Source organism: Delphinapterus leucas, chromosome 3, assembly GCF_059928025.1.
Source record: "Delphinapterus leucas isolate spDelLeu-1000000601 "Yukka" chromosome 3, BTC_Dleu_Yukka2, whole genome shotgun sequence".
NCBI lineage: Eukaryota > Metazoa > Chordata > Mammalia > Artiodactyla > Monodontidae > Delphinapterus > Delphinapterus leucas.
Genome location: NC_143131.1, coordinates 134688979 through 134712657, shown reverse-complemented (window position 1 = coordinate 134712657; position 23679 = coordinate 134688979). Strand labels below are relative to the sequence as shown.

At 40.9% G+C, this 23679-nt stretch overlaps 1 long non-coding RNA gene and 2 pseudogenes across 1 annotated transcript in view; 2 read left to right on the top strand and 1 right to left on the bottom strand.

Moving 5' to 3' along the window:
* Positions 1–23580, bottom strand: part of LOC149749712 (uncharacterized) — a 35992-nt gene extending 12412 nt beyond the window's left edge. The window contains exon 1 of the long non-coding RNA XR_016392836.1: positions 20660–23580. This is a non-coding gene — a long non-coding RNA (uncharacterized LOC149749712). The remainder of the gene's footprint in view (positions 1–20659) is intronic.
* On the top strand, positions 12910–17003 carry LOC149749713 (serine/threonine-protein kinase MARK2-like; annotated as a pseudogene).
* LOC111183014 (serine/threonine-protein kinase MARK2 pseudogene) lies at positions 17072–17573 on the top strand (annotated as a pseudogene).
* Positions 23581–23679: the final 99 nt, after the last annotated feature.

Sequence of the window (23679 nt, the reverse complement as noted above, 5' to 3'; positions counted from 1 at the left end):
AGAAAGCAAAAAGAAATACAAGACAAAGAAGCTTAGCGGTCACATTCTAAATGAACAAATAAGAAATGAAAAAAATTACAGCGAAAATTATCTATTGAAAAACTCCTCACAAACAACAAGAATTTACTGTATAGCACAGGGAACTATATTCAATATCTTATAATAAACTACAATGGAAAAAATTTAAAAAAGAATATAGATGTATACATATATATATATGTATTGCAATGTAACCGAATCACTTTGCTGTACACCTGAAATGAACACAATATTGTAAGTCAACTACACTTCAATTTTAAAAAATCCTCTAAACCACCTACAGAATACATACATATATATATATATATACACACATATACTTTTGTTTATATACACTGAAGTTTGAAAACCTCAGAGGGAACAAACAAAAGGAAAGCATCTATGCAACTGAATGGGCTTCAAATCTTTAGGATAATTTATCAACTCAAGAAGTGAATGGGAGGCTGTATTAGTTTCCTAGGGCTGTTGTAACAAAATACCACAGACTTGAGGGCTTAAAACAACAGAAATGTATTTCCCCCACAATTCTATACAGATGCTAGACATCTGAAATCAACATGTCAGCAGGACCACACTCTCTCTGAGACTTCGGATGGACTCCTTCCTTGCATTTTCCTAGTTTCTTATAGTGGCATCAATCCTTGGTGTTCCTTGGCCTTGTAAAAAATTAATAAACAGAAACCTCAATTAAATAGAGTCAGGAAACCAGAAGGGGGAGCTCTCGTGCCCTGGGATGATAGCAGAGCCCACGAGGAGGAAGAAAGACCTCCTCTTCTCTCCTGGCAACAACTCAGCCAATGAAAAGCTCTTTGTTTTTCTGGAGTCATTGTTTACTATAGCCGTCCAGACTTCCTTTTCCCCTCTATAAAAATGCTGTCCTTCCCTTGCTGTGCTGGGACTTGCACACGGCTTGCCATGGTTGTAGACCCAAAACGGCAATTCTCTCCTGATCCTGAATAAACTCGTTTTTGCTGGAGAAATAACTAGCAGTGTATTTGTTTTAGGCCAACAGCCTGCAGCTGCATCACTCAAATCTCTGCTTCTGTTGTCATGTGACATTCTCCCTGTGTGTCTCTGTCTTCACATGACACTTTTCTTTTCTTATAAGGACACTAGTCATGTTGGATTAAGGCCCACTCTAATAATTACATCTTAACTTGATTACATCTGCAAAGGTCCTACTTCCAAATAAGGTCACATTCACATATACCTATCTTTTTGGTGCACACAATTCAACCCATAATAGAAGAATAAGCAAAATAGATTCTAAAGTAAATTTGCAAACAGCAAGGTGTCCACCATTAGGTTTCATAGTAAGCCCTTATAACATCAACAGATGTTACAGATGTTTGTTGATGTGATAATTAATGTTTGCTAGGCTTCCATCTAAATTTTCCTTGTTCCAACCCACATGCATACCATATGAAACTGAAAACTTTGGAAAGTTTTGGGAAGGAACTTGGCCAGCTGTTTTCTGTCTTTCTAAATTGACATTCTTCTGTGCTGACCCCAGTAACCAGCTTTACTTTCCTGCCCATGGGCAGCTTTCTGGGGAGGTCAGGTTCTAAAGCCACCAGGTAAGTACATTCAGGTGAGATGGAACGGTCTTGGCCTCACTACTTAATAGCCACAGGCTTCAGTCACCTCATATATAAAATGGAAACAGTAACATACCCCCCTCACAAGGTCATTGTGCATAAGTGAAGTAATATCTGTGAGAAATACAGTGAGAACAAATGCTTGTCCCTTGCAAGTGCTCAACAAATGGCAGCTATGTTCATTGTAATTATTTAAACAAGCTCTATCGTGTGAAAAGAGATTTAGTGAATTCTACAGTGATTTTAAGTGAATTCTCACTTACAGTAGTAAGTAAGCAATTATAGGGATCCATAAGTGGTCTGGTCTGCTTTGCAAAACAGAGTTCCCCATTGACAGATATGTGTAAACGAGGCTGTACCCATCTGTCAGGGATGCCACAGGAAGTTTGCTCTTATCTGGACATAGAGGGATAACACCTACCTTACAGCGTTATTGTAAAGACTAAGAAAATCACAAAGGAAAAAGGCGTGACTCAGCAGTTGAAATATAGCGAGGCGTTCACAGGTGGTATTACTAATCACGTTTGTTACTAGGTCATTGTTAGAGAAGATTCTTGCCCAGAACAGAAAAATCAATTGAAAGACTCCCTTCCAATTCTCAGCTGACATAGTTTTACAGGAAGACCTGCTGCTGAGTATATTTTCTAGTTTATTTAATATCCGCCTTGTGAATAAAGAAATAAACCTAGGGGTCTAAGGGCTGAGATTTTGAGGACTCATAAAAATGTTTATTCTGAGATATTCATGGCAGCATTGTTTTTAAAAAGTTAAGACTGAGAAATAATTAAAACACACAAAGTTAGAGAATTGGATAAATAAACAGTAGTACATGACTAAGAACACAGGCTCTGGAGTCAGCAGGCCAGGTCTGAAGCTCCACTCAGCCTTTGGCAAGTTGAACTCTCTCAGCCATGCTTTACTTTTATTCAGAGAGTGGTTGTGAGAATTAAAGCAGGTAAAGCATTTAGCATAGCACCCGACATAATAACAAGCCTTCAGTGACGGCGATGATGCTGTGGGTCTATCTCTTCTTGCTTCGTAAATAAAACTAGTATATGTAGCTAAATTTTCTTTAAGTAGGTCATACAATAGAGAAACGACAATACACTAACCCAATGATGAAAATTAGCATTACCAATGGTCATTGTGTACCTCCAGATGTGATATGCTAAGACAGATATGACATCACCAAGTAGAATTCTGACCAGGAATATGTAATCTGAGCATAGTCAAAAAAAGCAACAAATAAACCCAAATTGAGGAACATTCTATAAAATAAATGGCCTTTATTCCAAAATGTCAGTCATGAAAGGCAAAGAAAGGTTAAACACACAGTTCCAGATTAAAGGAGACCAAAGAGACATGACCACTCAGTGCTATATTTGATCCTGGACTAGACCTTGGGCTAGAGGCAAAAAAAATGTTGTAAAAAACATTATTGGGGGAGCTTCCGGGAAGATGGCGGAAGAGTAAGACGCGGAGATCACCTTCCCCCCCAGAGATACACCAGAAATACATCTACGCGTGGAACAACTCCTACAGAACACCTACTGAACGCTGGCAGAAGACCTCAGACCTCCCAAAAGGCAAGAAACCCCCCCACGTACCTGGGTAGGGCAAAAGTAAACAGAATAAACAGAGACAAAAGGATAGGGACGGGACCTGCACCAGTGGGAGGGAGCTGTGAAAGAGGAAACGTTTCCATGCGCTAGGAAGCCCCTTCGCGGGCAGAGACTGCGGGTGGCAGAGGGGGAAAGCTTTGGAGCCGCGGAGGAGAGCGCAGCAACAGGGGTGCGGAGGACAAAGCGGAGAGATTCCCGCACAGAGGATCGGTGCCGACCGGCACTCACCAGGCTGAGAGGCTTGTCTGCTCACCCGCCGGGGCGGGCGGGGCTGGAAGTTGAGGCTCGGCCTTCGGTCGGAGCGCCGGGAGAGGACTGTGGTTGGTGGCGTGAACACAGCCTGCAGGGCTAGCCGTGCACCACGGCTAGCCGGGAGGGAATCCGGGAAAAGGTCTGGACCTGCCGAAGAGTCAAGAGACTTTTTCTTCCCTCTTTGTTTCCTGGTGCGCGAGGAGGGGGGATTAAGAGCGCTGCTTAAAGGAGCTCCACAGACAGGCGCGAGCCGCGGCTAAAAGCGCGGACCCCAGAGACGGGCATGAGACACTAAGGCTGCTGCTGTTGCCACCAAGAAGCCTGTGTGCGAGCACAGGTCACTCTCCACACCTCCCTTCCGGGGAGCCTGTGCAGCCCGGCACTGCCAGGGTCCCGGGATCCAGGGACAACTTCCCCGGGAGAACGTACGGCGGGCCTCAGGCTGGTGCAACGTCACGCCAGCCTCTGCCGCCGCAACCCCACCCCGCACGCAGTGCCCCTCCCTCCCCCCCGGCCTGAGTGCGCCAGAGCCCCCGAATCAGCGGCTCCTTTAACCCCGTTCTGTCTAAGCGAAGAACAGACGCCCTCCGGGGACCTACACGCAAAGGCGGGGCCAAATCCAAAGCTGGGCCCTGGGAGCTGTGAGAACAAAGAAGAGAAAGGGAAATCTCTCCCAGCAGCCTCAGAAGCAGTGGATTAAAGCGCCACAATCAACTTGATGTCTGTGGAATACATGACTAGACAACGAATCATCCCAAATTGAGGAGGTGCACTTTGAGAGCAAGATTTATGCTGTATAGCTTTGCTTCCCGCATTTGTCCTACGGTTCTAACCGTCCGTTTTTTTTTCTTTGTTTTTTAATTATTTTTCTTAATAATTATTTTTTATTTTAATAACTTTATATTTTATCTTATTTTATTTTACTTTTCTTTCTTTTTTTCCTTCCTTCCCTCCTTCCTTCCTCCCTTCCTCCCTCCCTCCATCCCTCCTTTCTTTCTTTCTTTGTTTCCTTCTTTCTTGCTTGCTTTCTTTCTTTCTACTTCTACTAATTCTTTCTTTCTACGTTTTCTCCCTTTTATTCAGAGCCGTGTGGATGAAAGGCTCTTGGTGCTGCATCCAGGAGTCAGTGCTGTGCCTCTGAGGTGGGAGAGCAACTTCAGGACACTGGTCCACAAGAGACCTCCCAGATCCACATAATATCAAATGGTGAAAATTTCCCAGAGATCTCCATCTCAGCACCAGCACCCAGCTTCACTCAACGACCAGAAAGCTACAGTGCTGGCCATCCTATGCCAAACAACTAGCAAGACAGGAACACAACCCCACCCATTAGCAGAGAGGCTGCCTAAAATCATAATAAGTCCACAGACACCCCAAAACACACCACCAGACGTGGACCTGCCCACCAGAAAGACAAGATCCAGCCTCATCCACCAGAACACAGGCACTAGTCCCCACCACTAGGGAACATACACAACCCACTGAACCAACCTTAGCCACTGGGGACAGACACAAAAAACAACGGGAACTACGAGCCTGCAGCCTGCAAAAAAGGAGACCACAAACAGTAAGATAAGCAAAATGAGAAGACAGAAAAACACACAGCAGATGAAGGAGCAAGATAAAAACCCACCAGACCTAACAAATGAAGAGGAAATACGCAGTCTACCTGAAAAAGAATTCAGCATAATGATAGTAAAGATCATCCAAAATATTCGAAATAGAATAGATAAAATGCAAGAAACATTTAACAAGGACCTAGAAGAACTAAAGAGGAAACAAACAATGATGAACAACAAAATATATGAAATTAAAAATACTCTAGATGGGATCAATAGCAGAATAACTGAGCAGAAGAACGGATAAGTGACCTGGAAGATAAAATAGTGGAAATAACTACTGCAGAGCAGAATAAAGAAAAAAGAATGAAAAGAACTGAGGACAATCTCAGAGACCTCTGGGACAACATTAAACGCACCAACATTCAAATCATAGGGGTTCCAGAAGAAGAGAAAAAGAAAGGGACTGGGAAGATATTTGAAGAGATTATAGTTGAAAACTTCCCTAATATGGGAAAGGAAATAGTTAATCAAGTCGAGGAAGCACAGAGACTCCCATACAGGATAAATCCAAGGAGAAATATGCAAAGACACATATTAATCAAACTGTCAAAAATTAAATGCAAAGAAAACATATTAAAAGCAGCAACGGAAAAACAACAAATAACACACAATGGAATCCCCATAAGGTTAACAGCTGATCTTTCAGCAGAAACTCTGCAACCCAGAAGGGATTGGCAGGACATATTTAAAGTGATGAGGGAGAAAAACCTACAACCAAGATTACTCTACCCAGCAAGGATCTCATTCAGATTTGATGGAGAAATTAAAACCTTTACAGACAAGTAAAAGCTGAGAGAGTTCAGCACCACCAAACCAGCTTTACAACAAATGCTAAAGGACCTTCTCTAGGCAAGAAGCACAAGAGAAGGAAAAGACCTACAATAACGAACCCAAAACAATTAAGAAAATGGGGATAGGAACATACATATCGATAATTCCCTTAAATGTAAATGGACTAAATGCTCCCACCAAACGACACAGATTGGCTGAATGGATACAGAAACAAGACCCATATATTTGCTGTCTACAAGAGACCCACTTCAGACCTAGAGACACATACAGACTGAAAGTAAGGGGATGGAAAAAGATATTTCATGCAAATGGAAACAAAAAGAAAGCTGGGGCTTCCCTGGTGGCGCAGTGGGTGGGAGTCCGCCTGGTGGCGCAGTGGGTGGGAGTCTGCCTGCCGATGCAGGGGACAAGGGTTCATGCCCCGGTCCGGGAAGATCCCACATGCCGCAGAGCAGCTGGGCCCGTGAGCCATGGCTGCTGAGCCTGCACGTCCAGAGCCTGTGCTCTGCAACGGGAGAGGCCACAACAGTGAGAGGCCCACATACCGCAAAAAAAAAAAAAAAAAAGAAAGCTGGAGTAGCAATTATCATATCAGACAAAATGGACTTTAAAATAAAGACTATTACAAGAGACAAAGAAGGACACTACATAATGATCAAGGGATCGATCCAAGAAGAAGATATAACAATTGTAAATATTTATGCACCCAACATAGGAGCACCTCAATACATAAGGCAAATACTAACAGCCATAAAAGGGGAAATCGACAGTAACACATTCATAGTAGGGGACTTTAACACCCCACTTTCACCCATGGACAGATCATCCAAAATGAAAATAAATAAGGAAACACAAGCTTTAAATGATACATTAAACAAGATGGACTTAATTGATATTTATAGGACATTCTATCCAAAAACAACAGAATACACATTCTTCTCAAGTGCTCATGGAACATTCTCCAGGATAGATCATATCTTGGGTCACAAGTCAAGCCTTGGTAAATTTAAGAAAATTGAAATTGTTTCAAGTATCTTTTCCAACCACAATGCTATGAGACTAGATATCAATTACAGGAAAAGATCTGTAAAAAATACAAACACATGGAGGCTAAACAATACACTACTTAATAACGAAGTGATCACTGAAGAAATCAAAGAGGAAATTTAAAAATACCTAGAAACAAATGACAATGGAGACACGACGACCCAAAATTTATGGGATGCAGCAAAAGCAATTCTAAGAGGAAAGTTTATAGCAATACAATCCTACCTTAAGAAACAGGAAACATCTCGAATAAACAACCTAACATTGCACCTAAAGCAATTAGAGAAAGAAGAACAAAAAAATCCCCAAAGTTAGCAGAAGGAAAGAAATCATAAAAATCAGATCAGAAATAAATGAAAAAGAAATGAAGGAAACGATAGCAAAGATCAATAAAACTAAAAGCTGGTTCTTTGAGAAGATAAAAAAAAATTGATAAGCCATTAGCCAGACTCATCACAAAAAAAAAGGGAGAAGACTCAAATCAATAGAATTTAAAATGGAAAAGGAGAAGTAACAACTGACACTGCAGAAATACAAAAGATCATGAGAGATTACTACAAGCAACTACATGCCAATAAAATGCACAACCTGGAAGAAATGGACAAATTCTTAGAAATGCACAACCTGCCAAGACTGAATCAGGAAGAAATAGAAAATATGAACAGACCAACCACAAGCACTGAAATTGAAACTGTGATTAAAAATCTTCCAACAAACAAAAGCCCAGGACCAGATGGCCTCACAGGCGAATTCTATCAAACATTTAGAGAAGAGCTAACACCTATCCTTCTCAAACTCTTCCAAAATATAGCAGAGGGAGGAACACTCCCAAGCTCATTCTACGAGGCCACCATCACCTTGATACCAAAACCAGACAAGGGTGCCACAAAGAAAAAAAACAACAGGCCAATATCACTGATGAAAAGAGATGCAAAAATCCTCAACAAAATACTTGCAAACAGAATCCAACAGCACATTAAAAGGATCATACACCATGATCAAGTGGGGTTTATTCCAGGAATGCAAGGATTCTTCAATATATGCAAAAGAATCATTGTGATAAACCATATTAACAAATTGAAGGAAAAAACCATATGATCATCTCAATAGATGCAGAGAAAGCTTTCGACAAAATTCAACACCCATTTATGATTAAAAAAAACCTCCAGAAAGGAGGCATAGAGGGAACTTTCCTCAACATAATAAAGGCCATATATGACAAACCCACAGCCAACGTCGTCCTCAATAGTGAAAAACTGAAAGCATTTCCACTAAGATCAGCAACAAGACAAGGTTGCCCACTCTCACCACTCTTATTCAACATAGTTTTGGAAGTTTTAGCCACAGCAGTCAGAGAAGAAAAGGAAATAAAAGGAATTCAAATCGGTAAAGAAGTAGTAAAGCTGTCACTGTTTGCAGATGACATGATACTATACATAGAGAATCCTAAAGATGCTACCAGAAAACTACTAGAGCTAATCAATGAATTTAGTAAAGTAGCAGGCTTCAAAATTAATGCACAGAAATCTCTGCATTCCTATACGCTAATGATGAAAAATCTGAAAGTGAAATCAATAAAACACTCCCATTTACCACTGTAACAAAAAGAATAAAATATCTAGGAATAAACCTACCTAAGAAGACAAAAGACCTGTATGCAGAAAATTATAAGAAACTGATGAAAGAAATTAAAGATGATACAAACAGATGGAGAGATATACCATGTTCTTGGATTGGAAGAATGAACATTGTGAAAATGACTCTATTACCCAAAGCAATCTACAGATTCAATGCAATCCCTATCAAACTACCACTGGTATTTTTCACAGAAGTAGAACAAAAAAATTCACAATTTGTATGGAAACACAAAAGACCCCGAATAGCCAAAGCAATCTTGAGAATGAAAAACGGAGCTGGAGGAATCAGGCTTCCTGACTTCTGACTATACTACAAAGCTACAGTAATCAAGACAGTATCATACTGGCACAAAAACAGAAAGATAGATCAATGGAACAGGATAGAAAGCCCAGAGATAAACCCACTCACATATGGTCACCTTATGTTTGATAAAGGAGGCAGGAATGTACAGTGGAGAAAGGACAGCCTCTTTAACAAGTGGTGCTGGGAAAACTGGACAGGTACATGTAAAAGTATGAGATTAGATCACTCCCTAACACCATACACAAAAATAAGCTCAAAATGGATTAAAGACCTAAATGTAAGGCCAGAAACTATCAAACTCTTAGAGGAAAACATAGGCAGAACACTCTATGATATAAATCACAGCAAGATCCTTTTTGACTCACCTCCTGGAGAAATGGAAATAAAAACAAAAATAAACAAATGGGACCTAATGAAACTTCAAAGCTTTTGCACAGCAAAGGAAACCATAAACAAGACCAAAAGACAACCCTCAGAATGGGAGAAAATATTTGCAAATGAAGCAACTGACAAAGGATTAATCTCCAAAATTTACAAGCAGCTTATGCAGTTCAATATCAAAAAAAACAAAGAACCCAATCCATAAATGGGCAGAAGACCTAAATAGACATTTCTCCAAAGAAGATATACAGACTGCCAACAAACACATGAAAGAATGCTCAACATGATTAATCATTAGAGAAATGCCAATCAAAACTACAATGAGATATCTCACACCAGTCAGAATGGCCATCATCAAAAAATCTAGAAACAATAAATGCTGGAGAGGGTGTGGAGAAAAGGGAACCCTCTTGCACTGTTGGTGGGAATGTAAATTGATACAGCCACTGTGGAGAACAGTATGGAGGTTCCTTAAAAAACTACAAATAGGACTACCATATGGCCCAGCAATCCCACTACTGGGCATATACCCTGAGAAAACCATAATTCAAAAAGAGTCATGTACCAAAATGTTCATTGCAGCTCTATTTACAATAGCCCGGAGATGGAAACAACCTAAGTGTCCATCATCGGATGAATGGATAAAGAAGATGTGGCACATATATACAATGGAATATTACTCAGCCATAAAAAGAAATGAAATTGAGCTATTTGTAATGAGGTGGATAGACCTAGAATCTGTCATACAGAGTGAAGTAAGTCAGAAAGAGAAAGACAAATACCGTATGCTAACACATATATATATGGAATTTAAGGGGAAAAAAATGTCATGAAGAGCCTAGGGGTAAGACAGGAATAAAGACACAGATCTACTAGAGAATGGACTTGAGGATATGGGGAGGGGGAAGTGTAAGCTGTGACAAAGCGAGAGAGAGGCATGGACCTATATACACTACCAAACGTAAGGTAGATAGCTAGTGGGAAGCAGCCGCATAGCACAGGGAGATCAGCTCGGTGCTTTGTGACCGCCTGGAGGAGTGGGATAGGGAGGGTGGGAAGGGGGGAGACGCAAGAGGGAAGAGACATGGGAACATATGTATATGTATAACTGATTCACTTTGTTATAAAGCAGAAACTAACACACCATTGTAAAGCAATTATACTCCAATAAAGATGTAAAAAAATAAAAAACAAAAACATTATTGGGACAATTGGCAAAACGTGAATATGAACCATAGATAAAAGTACTGTATTAATTAACTTCTAAATTTAATAACTGTACTGTGGCTATGTAAGAAAATATCTTCGTTCTTAGGAATCGGGCACTGAGGTATGATGAAATAAAGGGGCCTCAGCCATGCAGCCTCCTGTCATATGGTCCAAAAAATTAAAATTTATATATATATATGTACACATACATACACACATGCAGAGAAAACAAGAATGAGAATGATAAAGCAAATGTGGCAAAATGTCAAAAATCAGTGAATTTGGGTAAAGAGTATTTGGGTATTCTCTATACTAGCAATTTTCCTTAAGTTTAAAATTATTTCAAAGTTAGTTGTTTGTTTTTTTAATCTATAGAGAAGGGAAAGTACTGGGAGTAGAGATGAAACAAAATTGGCCACAAGTTGACCACTGTTGAATCTGAGTGATGAGCACATGGGGTTTATTATACTCTTCTGCCTACTATTGTATATATTTTTAAATCAAGTCATAAGGTACCATGATAAAATGATTGTTTTGTAAAACGTCTGTGTGCTCATACATGTAATAGTGGCATATGTGTGCGCAAGTCTGTGTATATGTGGCTGATTATGGTGTGTGCACATTTGTACACACACATGAATGTGAGCAACTGTGCACACATATGTACCAAAGACTATTTACCAAAGGGTCCAGAGTGCCTCTTTCTCAACAAGGCTACACAGAATTTGATCTTGAGAAACTTAACACTCTCTTCCTCAACTTTCCCTTCTGTAAAATGTGAATGACAGTAGGAACTACCTCCTCTGGTTATTAGTGAAGTTTAAACATGTTAATATATGTAAAATGTTTAGAACAATGCCTTACACTGCTTTTACTATTATTTTTTAGGTAGTAGCATCATGGGTAATTTTTGCTGTCTCCTTTACACCTTTCCTTATTGTCCGAACTTTCTTTTTTACAGTAACTTCATAGTCTGGAAAAAAAAAAAAAGAACTTTTTTTATTTTAGCAAAATAACAGAGAGAAGGAAGGAAAGAAGGAAGGGAGGAAGGGATAAAGAGAGGAAGGAAAGAAAGGAGGAGAGAAGGGAGGGAGGGAGGGAAGATTTGCCCTCTAGGGCTAATTCCAGTTTCTCCTACAGCTGAACTCTTCATTGGATCATTTTTTTTTATAAATTTACTTATTTTATCTATTTATTTTTGGCTGCATTGGGTCTTCGTTGCTGCAGGTGGGCTTTCTCTAGTTGCGGCGAGCGGGGGCTACTTTTCATTGCATTGTGCGGGCTTGTCATTGCGGTGGCTTCTCTTGTTGCGGAGCACGGGCTCTAGGCGCGCGGGCTTCAGTAGTTGTGCCACGTGGGCTCAGTAGTTGTGGCTCGTGGGCTCTAGAGCACAGGCTCAGTAGTTGTGGTGCATGGACTTAGTTGCTCTGCGGCATGTGGGATCTTCCCAGACCAGGTCTCAAACCCGTGTCCCCTGCATTGGCAGGCGGATTCTTAACCACTGCGCCACCAGGGAAGCCCCCATTGGATCATTTTAATCGCTATTATTTGAATAAGACTTGAGGGGATTTTTCCCCCCCTGGAAAATTAAAAATTATTTTGTAATGCAAATGGTCCTTCTCTGGTGTATTTGTCCTATAATTAGGGAATTGGAAGTTTCTTAAAGGCAATGCAAACGTGAGTGCCCATTCAGATAAGGGCAATCTTTTCTCTTTTCCTAATTTTAATTTTGAACTTTTTTTAAAATATAAAAAATAAATAAATTTATTTTAAAATGTAGTTACCCAGATCAGTATATAATTACAAATGTGGTGTCATAAAGGAAGGTGTCACACTGTATATACTTCAAATTTACTTTTGATTATCTACTACTAGTAATAACTTTGACTAACACTGGTTGTGGTATTAATTAGGAGATTTCCAGTTGTGACAAAAACCCAACTGAAAGTAGCTTAAGAGAAAAAAGGAATTTATTGGTTCACCCTTGGCACACCCAGAAGCAGAAGCTTAAATGATAACTCCCTTTGAATTTCCAGACCCCACCTTCCTCCTCAGTGTTAATTCTCAGGTAGCCTCTCTCAATGGGGCCAAAGAGATGGTTACTGGCAATCCAGGTATACAAGGATCTATAAAATTCTAGATCCAGGGGAAAGAGAAATGCCCTCTGTCCCAAGGTCCCTGTATCAAACCCTTAAAGAAGACCTGATCTGCCCAATTTGGACCATGTGCTCTTTCTGAACCAATCCTTCAGGCCAAAGGAATGAATGCTCTCATTGGTCAGCCTGGATCCTATGCCCACGCATTTTGCCTGGGGTACTGGCAGGATAGATGCCATCCAAACTCTAAAGAATGGTTGTCGTACCAGCATAAGAGGTGTTGGATGGTCAAAAGCCATCCGGCCACCCCATGGCAGTGTCTGAAATTCTGTCTCTTCACGAAGCCTTCATAATAGAGTGCACACTCCGAACCAAATTCAGGCAGGTAGGGATAGAAGGCAAAGGCTTCCAGCTTCCAGCTTGGTCAATGTCTTAGCAGGCTGAGTCCACCAGAGGTCAGGGCAGAGCACAAAGCAGGAATGGTCCAGGAGCTGGCTCTTCAACCCTGCTCAAATCAGCAGCTCACACCTCAGTCCCTGGGAACACCGAGACTGCAGTCATCAGAAACAAAACCCAGGCTGCAGCAAGGGACCAGATTTCCTTCAGAATTGGCTACCTAAGGGACAGGTCTAGACGGGAGCAGGGACAGACAGGGAGAGAGAAGTGATTTCTAAAACATTCTATTCTGCAGCTGCACATGTTATGCTGAAGAAACACAGCTACAGTGCCCCAGAATCATGCAAAATGAAACACAAAATGTATGAGGACAGAATCGACCAGAAAAGCTAGATTCTGGTCTCTGCCACCACCTGCCTCTCTCGACTCTCCTTCCACCACACTTCTGCCTGCTCACTATGTCAGCCACACTGAGTGACTTTCTGCAATTCAATCATACCAAACTTGTTTCCTCAGAGCCTTTTGCCTTGTGGTACCCTCTGTTCAGAGAGTCCTTTTCGTAGATCTTGTCCCTTCCTGTCAAAGAAATTTCATATGAAATGTTAGTACCCATCTAAAGTAATGTCCCACCGAGTAGCACTAACACATCACCATGTTTATTTCCTTCATATCATTCATCACCCTTTCAATATGGCTGTTAATTTGTTAACTTGTTGTTTTCCCCACCCCACAACAAAGCACAGGAAACTCAGGGACTTTCTTCTGAAGTTTATCCAGCACCCAGAATAGTGCCTCCTCAGAGCATAAGGGCCCAGGAAACATCTGATGAATGAACAAACTAATGAATGAGCCCTAGTTTCCCACATAAAAAATTAGATGGTTAGATTATGCTATATTAGCAATGGCTACCATACATTGACCATATATTGCATGTTGGGCACATTGGTAAGGGCTGTGGGTAGCGCTGTAGATGGTTGACTTTATATTTTTTTCAGCCCTAACAAGATCCCAAATATTCTCAGGCAGGACCTCAAATATCCAAAATGATGTTTCTGATGCCAAAATTCCTCACTTGGCCATTATGTCTTTGGCTTAGTTCAGAACCTTTCAAACTAACTTTTTTGCTGAAGAAACATTTGCTCAAGTGAAATTTCACCTGGAAGTCCTATATGAAAAACAATTGAAAAAAAGTGTGCGTGTTAGCCCAATAAAAAAGCCTCCAACACATTTCAGGAAAAGGAATCATAAAGACCATCATCAATGACCACAAGGTAATTGAGCTAATTGGGAGACATTTCTCTTGCAGAAGTATTCCAGCTAATAAATGAAGGGATGATAAATTTAGTATTTTGCTACTTGTCATGATTTAATGGATCTCAGCAACGAGCATGGAAGCCTACTAACCTCACAAAAAGAAAGACCATCAGCCTCCTGATAAAAGAACACACCACCACGCATGAAGGAGTCTCACCAAAAAGATCACATCTAAATCTCATCAGCCTTGCAATTTTAACTATCAATTTACAGGAAGTAGAGAGGAACTTGTTAATGTACACCACAGGAATACAATCAGGAAAATCCAAACAGTAGGAAATTAACAACATGAATTCATCAAAAATAAATAACAAGATGGGGAAGGAAGGAGATGGAGTAGAAAGTGACAGACTGAAAGAGGTTTAAATTCATATGAACCAATCACAAAATATAAATGATTTTTGGATCCTAATTCAAGCAGATAATCTGAAAAACCAAAATTTTCAAAATGCATAAGACAATTAAATTTTAACACTGACTAGATGATGGTATTGAGGAATCAGTATTTTTAGAATGGCATTTAAGTTATATTTCTTATAGAGAGTATTTTTATAGATACAAACTAAAAAATGAATAAAATGAAAAAAGAAGTTAATAAAGAGACAAATTAAAAATCCCCACATATCTGGACATTTGAAAATACACTGAGCCAAAAATTATTACAACTTTTCAAACTAGAAATAAAAAAGCCATTGAAACATCATACAGGTTTTAAATTTTAATAGTGTAAATATTGATAGCTATATCCATATAAATGAAAAGCTGTTTGGGATTTTCAATAATTTTTTTAAGTCTAAAAGGGTTCGTCAGACAAAAAAAAAAAAATGAGGAAACCACTGTGGAGTATCACTAACCATAATAGGTCCCTTTCTTGCTATGTCCTCATAAGGAGCCATTGTTATGGAATTCTAAGCACCTATACAAGTTCCTGGTTGGCCTAGATTTGTGGTCCTTCTAGCTTGGGAAGCTGCTTTTCAGTGACCTGAGGGATTTTGACCAAAGTTAGCTTGTTTTCTCCTTTACATTGTAGGTTGTCTGTATATTCCATTTGGGTTTTTTTGGGGGTTTTTTTTGGTTTTCTTTTTCATTTTATTTTTTTCTCTTTTTAATTTTTCTCACTGTTTTCCATTTTTCTTTTTCTCTTTTTTTTTTTTTTACTTAATAGTTTTATCTTTTTTCTTTCCCTCATTTTTTCTTTTTTATTATTTTTTCTCATTTCTTTTTTACTTAGTTTATTTTAGTTTGTCATTGTGGTTTTCTTTTCTTTCTTTTTTTTTTTTTTGGCTGCATTGGGCCTTCGTTGCTGCACACAGGCTTTCTCTAGTTGCGGCGAGCGGGGGTTACTCTTCGTTGCAGTGTGCAGGCTTCTCATTGTTGCAGAGCACGGGCTCTAGGCGCACAGGCTTCAGTAGTTGTGGATCTCAGACTCTAGAGCGCAGGCTCAGTAGTTGTGGCACATGGGTTTAGTTGCTCGATGGCATGTGGGATCTCCCTGGACCAGGGCTCGAACCCATGTTCCCTGCATCGGCAGGCGGATTCTTAACTACTGCGCCACCAGGGAAGCCCCTGCCATTGTGTTTTGATTCCATTATAAAGATCAGGTAGTGTGAAAAGTGATTTTCTTTTGAGGTGACCTGGACCAATCTCACCAGCTTTTCCCACGTTTAAGCTGATCTTGGGACACCTTGCCTTCAACCCCTGCAGCGAATCTAACATGCTGCAGGGCTTTCCACCATCTCTGCTGAGGAGGAGACCCATGCTGGCAACAACCAGCTCCTCAAGACCAACAGCAAGGGTACCTTTGCCAAGGTGAAGTTGGCCTGACACATCCTGACTGGGAAGGAGGTAGCTGTGAAAATCATTGGCAAGCGTCAACAGGATTCCTCCAGTCTCCAGGGACTATCCCACAAAGTAAAATTCATGAAGGCTTTGAATCATCCCAATACAGTGAGGTTAATTGAAGTGATGGAGGCTGAGGACAAGACTCCTTGTCATGGAATATGCTACTGGAAGAGAGCACCTAGTGGCTCTTGGCAGTTTGCAAGAAAAAGAGATCCAAGTCAAATTCTGCCAGATAGAGTCTGCTATAAAGTACCAGCACCAAAAGTTTATTATCCTGGATGCTGACATGACCACCAAGATTGCAGACTTTGGCTTCTGCATCAAATTCACCTTCAGCAATAAGCTGGATACCGTCTGTGGCAGTCCCCTGTTATGCTGCCCTGGAACTTTCCCAGGGCCAAAAGTATGACGGACCCTCCATTGCTGTGTGGAGCTTAGGAGTCATCCTTTATACTGGTCAGTGGATCCCTGCCTTTGATGGGCAGAACTTCAAGGAGATATGAGAGGGAGTACTGGGCAAAATATACCATATTCTCTTAGAATTGTGTGTGGAATATGAAAACCTGCTCAAGAAATCTTTCATTTTCAATCCCAGCAAGAGAGATACTTCAGAGTAAATCATGGAGGATTCATGAACGAATGTGGGTCATGAAGATGAGAAGTTAAAGCTTTATGTAGAGCCACTCTCTAACTACAGGACCCTGCAGACTGAGCTGATGCATCCATAGGTTACACACAGAAAGGGATCCTAGGGCTCACTTAGGTTAATTGCCAAACACTGCAGCCCAGCACAACCTCCAGTGTGTCCCTGCGGCCTCCTCCTCCACCCAAAACTTTAGCACCGATGCTGGGACCCCAGATGGAACAAATCTCCTTCACAGTTTATCCAAAGGAAATTCCCTACACACTGGGCAGTACATTTGGGATCAGCAGATTTTTGCCCCAATGTGATCCCAGCCTCTCCCTCGGGCGATAACCACAGCTAGCACTGGGCCACTGGTGGCTTCTTTAGCAAGTTCTCCCTCAAGTTTATATGAAGGTATGCTTATTTCAGGTGTGCCAGAAGGAACCTGCATAAACCTGTAAGCAAACAGCATATGGAGATACTCAAAGCTAGGGAGGCCAAGCCACACACTGCACTTTACATGGAGTATGAAGATCACAAACTCCATGGAGTCCTTTAACATGGCATCAAAATTCAGCAAGGTGCTCGACACAAAAGCTGCCAGTATGAGGTGAATAAGCAATGGTGCTACTGTGCATGCATGGCACCCCAGGGCCAAGAAGGCTTCCTGCAGTGGGAGGCGGAGGTGTGCAAACTCCCACAGTGGTCCCTCAACAGGGTCATTTAAACACACAGCCAGCACCTCCATGGCCCTCAAAAGCATTGCCTCTAAAATAACCAAGGAACTTAAGCTTTAAAAGGCTGCCAGATTTTTAGCACAGTGAAACTACTCTATATGATACTCTTAACCATAGATTCATATCCTTGTACATTCATCTGTCCAGAAACATAGAACGTACAACACCAGGAGTAAATCCTAATGTAGACTATGGACCTTGGGTAATAACGACATGTCAATGTAAGGTTCATCAGTTATAACAAATGTACCAACCTGGTGGGGGATGTTGACAGTGGGAGGGGCTATACATGTGTGGGGACAGGGAGTATATTAAATCTCTATCTTCCTCTTAATTTTCCTGTGAACCTAAAACTGTTCTTTTATTAAAAAAAGTCTTTTTTTAAAACGCTGCCAGGAACCACCTAGGAGACAGAAGGACGGGCCAGCTGGCTCCATCTGCCAGCCTGCCACCTAGCCCCACCCCAAAGGCAGTGACTGGACTGGTCTGTTTCCCCTGGGGCACTTATCCCCTCCCCTGCCCTTCTGGGTCTTTTCTTCCTTGTTTGTGAGAGAGGGCAGATTGTTCTGTAAAATAAAGATAAAAAACAAAACTCTTCCTCCTTCCTCCTTCCTCTTTCCTCCTTCTTCCTTTCCTTGCCCCTCCTCCTCCCCCTCTTATATTTTGGCCTACACAGAAAAAATTTGGTTACATACAGAGGGAACTGAGCAAATAGTTAAATACATCAAGGATAATGAAAACCAGGTTTCTCCATGGAAAAAGAGTTACAAATATGGAAAAGGATAGGATAGGATAGGATAGGATAGGATAGGATAGGATAGGATAGAATAGAATAGAATAGAATAGAATAGAATAGAATAGAATGCTCAGAAACAAAGCCACACACTTATGTAATATTGATAGATGACAGAGGGGACACATCAGTAGGGAAAGGAGTAACTGTTCATTAAATACAGCTGTAAAAAAAATTGCAATCCACGTGGAAAAGGAAGAAATTGGATCCCTGCCTCACATTATAACCAAAAATCAATTCTATTGTATTAAGGGCATAAATATGAAAACAAAACTTTTATTTTTATTATTTTTTATTGAAGTATAGTTGATTTACAATATTATGTTAGTTTTAGGTGTACAGCACAGTGATTCAGGTTTGTTTTTTTTTTGCAGATTATATTCCATTAAAGGCTATTACAAGATAATGAATATAACTCCCTGTGCTATACAGTAAATCCTTGTTGCTTATCTATTTTATGTATAGTTGTTTGTATCTATTAATCCCAGATACAATCTGTTAATTCCACAGGGGGAGGAGGGACAAATTAGGAGTATGGAATAGACAAAACTTTTATTTTTAAATAGAAAAAATTAAGTGGATTTTTTTTTTTTTTTTTTGTGGTACGCGGGCCTCTCACTGTTGTGGCTTCTCCCGTTGCAGAGCACAGGCTCCGGATGCGCAGGCTCAGCGGCCGTGGCTCACGGACGCAGCCGCTCCGCGGCATGTGGGATCCTCCCGGACCGGGGCACGAACCCGTGTCTCCTGAATCGGCAGGCGGACTCTCAACCACTGCGCCACCAGGGAAGCCCCATTAAGTGGATTTTTTTAAACCTTGAGGTAGGGAATGATTTCTAATCAGGACATAAAAAGCATTGACTATGAAAAAAAAGATTTATCAATTTGACTGTTTAAAATTAAGAATTTATTAGTTATCAAAAGACACCTTAAAATATGTGAAATAAATTACAAACTTGGAGCAAATATTCCCAGTACATGCAACTAACAAAGAATCAGCATCAAGAAAACCTCCTTTACAGCAATCAGAAAAGTACAAACAATTCATTGTAGGGGTCAGCAATTTTTCTTAAAGGATCAGATTGTAAATACTTCAGTCTTTGAGGACTATCTGGCCTCTGTCACAACTACTCAGCCATTATTTTTCAAAAGCAGCCATAGAAAATACATAACATAATTACTTTTTTTTTTTTTTTGGTGTGGTGAAAAAATTTAAGATTTACTCTCTCAGCAACTTTCAGGTTTATAATACAATATTATTAACAGTCACCATTCGGTACATTAGATGAGGTGATAGAGATGATGTGAACTTACCCTATTGTAATAATTTTGCAATATATACATGTATATATATATATATTGCAATATATACAATATATAATATCAAATTATCACATTGTACACCTTAAACTTACACAATGCTGTATATCAATTATATCGCAATGAAGCTGGAAAAAAATGCATTGCAAATTAACAGTGCTCCAAAAAAAACTTTAATTACAAAATGGGGGGCCAGCCCCATGGCCTTAGTTTGCCAATCTTTCTCATAAGGACTGGGGTTGAAATTTGAGTTTGTATCATCTTTGCTACATGATAAAATACTCCAAGCCACTTGGTGGCTTAAAACAGTAAATATTATTTCTCATGATCCTGTGGATCAACTGGGCGGTTGTTCTGGTCTAGGCCAGCTTGGCAAATCTCTGTTATCAACTGGCAGCTTGGATGGGACTGGAGGTTTTAGGCTGTATTATAGACTGAAGGTTTGTGCTCCCTCAGAATTCATATGTTCAAACCTAATCCCCAATGTGATGGTATTTGGGGGTGAGGTCTTTGAGAGGTGACTAGGTCTTGAGGGTAGACCCTCATGAATGGGATTAATGCCCTTCAAAAAGAAACCTCTTGAATGTGCACCTCAAAGCTCATCTGCTTAGCAAAGCCACAAAACACAAACCTCTCACTTTTTACCTTTGTTTCCACCTAAAAACAAAAACAAAAAACCTACACCACACAGAACTCAGATTTGCTGAAAAATACGTTTCTAATCTCAAAAAATCTCTGTGTGGCAGATGGCCTACATGCCTCTGTCACCTGGTCCATTTAGGAGCAGGGGTCAGAAGGGAGACTTCCTATTGGCTGCAGGTGGGAAACTGCGTGGACTCATGGAAAGTGAAAGCAGAACTTGGCTGCAGAGCTGGGGCTGGATATAGCTCTTCTCCCGACAGCCTGGGAATGGGAAGGTCACGTCGACTCATGGGAGCTTCAGGGTCAAGCCAACCAAGATTTAGGGACAACCCAAGAGGTTTCCAATCCCCTGGCATAATTTAGACACGTTTGGGGAAGAGCGCAAGTTCCCTACCTGAGATGACTTTTAAGACTTTCCAATGCAGACGGTATAAGCATTTCTTCAGGGTCCCCTGGAGGCAGCTCATTCACAAGGCATCACCTCTGGGGAGGGGCAGGGGGCTCCAGACAGTAAGCATATAGCACTTAAGACAAAGCAGATGGCACCAACTTTTAAAGATGACTCTTTACTACTTAATCAATGGCTTCACCTCTAAATTATATTTTTACAGATATGTACCTATGCAACTTAACGTGGCTCTTCTAAGCAGGTGAGGACTTCCTCTTCAATGCTCTATAAAAATAATTTGTGTTCTTATAGTGAGTTTTTCCAGTAAATGTGGCTTAATATTTTAATTCTTAGAATGTGTCTTCTCGGGGCTTCGCTGGTGGCGCAATCGTTAAGAGTCCACCCGCCAACGCAGGGGACACGGGTTCGAGCCCTGGTCCGGGAAGATCCCACATGCCATGGAGCAACTAAGCCCGTGCGCCACAACTACTGAGCCCACGTGCTGCAGCTACTGAAGCCCGTGTGCCTGTGCTCCACAACAAGAGAAGCCACCACAACGAGAAGCCCGCACACCGCAAGGAAGAGTAGTCCCGGCTCTCCGCAACCAGAGAAAGCACGTGCACAGCAACAGAGACCCAACACAGCCAAAATAAACTAACTAAATAAATAAATTTATAAAAATAAAATAAAAGAATGTGTCTTCTCTATGTGATGCAACTAAATTCTGTTTTGTTTGTGGAATGACTAGCACAGGCCAACTCCCTCTCTTCACTTAACAAAAGACCAATGAGCTGTTAATCAAGCTGTTATCTCCACGGTGCTACTTGCTCGATGCACTGATTTCTTAAGTATGTGGAATCCTTTTTCTTTTGAATCTGTATATCATATGTAAGACTGAATCTACTTAATAAACACTGAATAACCAAAAAAAAAGAAAGGAAAAGAAACCTCTTTAGGGAAAAATCTGAGTATCTCCTCTCCTCTCACACCTACACTTCCTTTGCCTTCACATCTAACACCAGATGTGTGGGGCTTTTCCCCACACCGAGCAATTCTGTGACACCGGCCTGGTGCCCTACAATTTAATTAGATTCTGATACCATCTACCTGGAGTAAGCATCAGATCCTCTGTGTTAAAGGGCTCAGTCCCACAAAACTGCCCCCTGCCCACCCCCAACTTCGTTTGGATGCTAAGCTCAAATCCAGGTTGTTACCTGTACTTCTGACAGAATGGCTGTAACTCAGAAGTTCCCACGACCCCCTCCTCAACTTTGATTAATTTGCTAGAGTGGCTCACAGAACTCAGGAAAACAGTTTACTTACTATTGATACATTACTGGTTTACTACAAAGAATATTAAGGATGCGAATGAAGAGCCAGATGAAGAGATACATAGGGTGAAGGCCGGAAGCGTCCCAAGCACAGGAGTTTGTCTCCATAGAGTGTGGGGTACACTGCCCTCGGGGCATGTGGGTACATTCTTGTTCACCAACCTGGAAAATCTCCGAGCCTCATCCTTTTAGATTTTTATGGAGGCTTTGTTACATAGGCATGATTGATTAAATCACTGATGATTGGTGATTGAACTCAATCTCCAGCCTCTCTCCCTTCCCCAGAGGTAGAGGGGTGGGAGGGGAGGCAGAAAGTTCCAATCCTCTAATACTTTAATGGTTCCCTTGGCAACTGACCCCCAACCTTAAGGGCTATCCAAAAGTGACCTCAATAACATAAATTCAGGTGTGGTTGAAAAGCGTGCTCACATTACTTAGGAAATTTCAAGGGTCTTAGGAGCTCTGTGCCAGGAACAGGATGAAAATCGACTATATATTTGTTACAGATCACAAGACCACAAGAGAGCTCCCTTGTTCCTTCTATCATGTGAGGACATAGCCAGAAGATGGCCATCTATGAACCAGGCCCTCACCAGATGCTGAATCTGTTGGCATCTTGATCTTAGACTTCTCAGCCTTTAGGAACGTAAGAAATAAATGTCTGTTTGTTTACAAACCACTCAGTCTCTGGTATTTCATTATAGCAGCCCAAACAGACTAAGACACAGTGGTTCACTTACATGCCTGGTGGTTGGCAGAACAGTCAGGATAGGGGCCTCCTCTTGGCCCCTTGTCTTTTCTACCATGTGTTTTCATCTTCCAGGATGCTGATCTGGATTTTGTCAGTGGTGGCAAAAAGACTCCTAGCAGCAAGAAAGGGCAAGCCCAAAGCATAAGCAGTTTTCAGGCCTCTGCTTGCATCACATTTCTTAACGTTCCTTTGACCAAAATAGGTCATATGGACAAGCCCAGATTCAAGAGGTAGAGAAACAGACTCTATCATCTCTTGACAGAAGGATGAGCAAAGTCACATGGCAAAGGGGAATGCAATCTGGAATGGGAGGAATTTGCAGCCATTTTACAATCAACCTAACTGTAAACATTTAAACAACATGATGTAAATACATACTCTAGGTAGTGAGTGACTGCAAATACATAAATTACTAACTTCTCATGTTAGACTTCTCTGGCTTTTTATTCCTAAAGGAAAGCTTTTCCACCAATAACAAGTTTATAGAACAATCCATGATTTTGCTTTCACAAGCTCTCTTATGCCAATCTCTTATGCAAATGGGTCAACTGAGACATTTCTATAAACTATTTATATCAATGATTACCAAGAGAACAAGCATTCCCTCCCCTTGAACCTCGCTTAGAGAGACTTACCAGACTTGAGGTGAAAACACTCAAATAAACCACACAATTCTATAGCTAAAAAATGAAAAATATGTATAACTAATTTTTATAATACAAACTACAGACTGTATCACATTTATAAAATGGAGGCATGGTTTTTAAATTTGAGAAACACCAACCTGATACTAAAGAGATTCCAATTTCCAAGTATACCCTGAGCTCTGTAGAGGCCATTTCTCTTCAAAAGAGACCCTGTGGTTACAGGGTCCAGAGAGAGCATCCCTGGAACAGCCACAGGAATATTCTTCTCCTGGCTGAATCCACCCCCTGGCTGGTTGG